This window comes from Choloepus didactylus, chromosome 26, assembly GCF_015220235.1.
Source record: "Choloepus didactylus isolate mChoDid1 chromosome 26, mChoDid1.pri, whole genome shotgun sequence".
Lineage (NCBI taxonomy): Eukaryota > Metazoa > Chordata > Mammalia > Pilosa > Megalonychidae > Choloepus > Choloepus didactylus.
In genome coordinates this window covers 10,879,805-10,881,621 of record NC_051332.1, presented here as the reverse complement: position 1 = coordinate 10,881,621, position 1,817 = coordinate 10,879,805, and the positions used below count along the sequence as shown (strand labels likewise).

Below are 1,817 nucleotides of genomic sequence, written 5' to 3'. Positions count from 1 at the left end.
AGAGAGAAATGCCCAAGAAAAACTAAGCAGAAAGCTGAAAGAAGCTAAAACAGAAGCTCAGAGACATTTTGGAGAAAAACATTTTGAAACCAGAACCCAGGTGCAAAGGACTAGAAGATGCTGGTCATGACCCTTCACAGCAGACAGAAGTGTTCCAGTTGTCATTGGCCTTTCTTCAGTGAAGGTATACTCTTCTGGTGCCTTAGTCTGGAAACTTTTATGTCCTTAGAACTGTAAATTTATAACCTAATAAATCCCCATTATAGAAGCCAATCCATTTCTGGTATATTGCATTCTGGAATTTTAGAAAACTGAAACAAAAATCAAGAAAAATTTTGAAGAAAAAGAGTATCTCCTCTTAAAAAGGAGAAACATTATCCAACACAAAAATGAGAACTACAAATTTGAAAGGCACTCATTTGTCTTTGTCTTAAAATACCAACAAATAATAGTGGGAGGAGGAAGTCAAGATGATTTAGAACTGAAACAGGTTTATGTAAAAATGGAACAGAGTACAATGATTTCACCTCATGAAGGAAATGACTGAAATGAAATTTCACAACTCTTCATGTCTGTAATAAAATATGTTAATGTACATATTCTGGTTCCTCTTCAGGTTGTAGAAATCTTTTGCCTTTTACTAAAGTTTTCTGTGGAAAGAAATAATTCTGAGTTTATACCCAATTTTCTAAGGTTCTGTGTCAAGTACAAAGGTAGATGGTTCTGAAAAAAATATGTCAATGTGAAAAGCTTAATGCACATTTATTAAAAATACAAAGTCTGGGTTTTTTCTCTTAGGTTTAAAATAGACTACCAAACCTCTGTGTAATACATTTACTTCTACAAGCCTGTTCTGTTTAGAAGCACATTCTATATACAAGTACAAACGTACATACACACATACATACATACATACTGGTATTTTACCAGGAGAATCATATGTCTCATCTGAAACTATTGATATGCCTTTCACCCACACTTATATACATCTAATTTCCATTGAAATCACAGCCATCCATACTATAAAATCATCATGACTACATTTTACAAATCATAACTGCAGCTAAAATCATTCCCTGAACATTTTAGTCCAGTTCTTTATTGGACAGAATGTCTGATGTGCAAAAGGCTGTATCAATAAATACTTATAATTAGCAATTAAATTAATTATTAAAAGAAGGAAAATCTGAAGAAATATTTAAGATAGAATAAAAACTTGAAGGGACATCTTACATAGATTTATAAACTTTAGATCAATACAAGTTGGTTTTTTAGGCTGATTAAGTAATGTTATATTTGGAGGAAATTAGCAAATCAACCTTTTACAAACCTTTTATTAAATCTACATCAAAATTGGGTACTTTGTAGAGAGAACTATCTTGGAGATAACTGATTTTAAAGATACATCTATAATAATAATCCAACATTTAAAACTTCATATAGCTTAAAATTCCATAAGGAAAAAATAAAACAAAAACAAAACAATGGGCATGAGCAATGCCACCCTGGGTTATTTAAACCCAATAAAAGGGAAAAATCCATCCACAAAAAAATGTGCACACATTGTTCTTAGCAGCATTGCGTATAATAGCCAAAAAGTGGAAGTGACCAAATACACATCAGCTAATGAATGGATAAATATATTGTGTGTATCTGTAAATGGAAAATTTTCCTGGTATAAGAAGGAATGAAGTTTGAGTACATCTTACAACATAGATGAATCATGAAAACATGATGCTAAGTGAAAGAAGCCAGACACAAAAGACCACATGCTTTATGAACCCCCTCATAAGAAATGTCCAGAAAAGACAAATTCA

General features: G+C 31.9%; 1 non-coding gene across 1 annotated transcript; it reads left to right on the top strand.

Annotated features, from left to right (window-relative positions):
* Positions 1 to 596: 596 nt before the first annotated feature.
* On the top strand, positions 597 to 710 carry LOC119520901. Its single transcript, XR_005214232.1, has one exon. It is a non-coding gene; the product is annotated as a U5 spliceosomal RNA (small nuclear RNA).
* Positions 711 to 1,817: the final 1,107 nt, after the last annotated feature.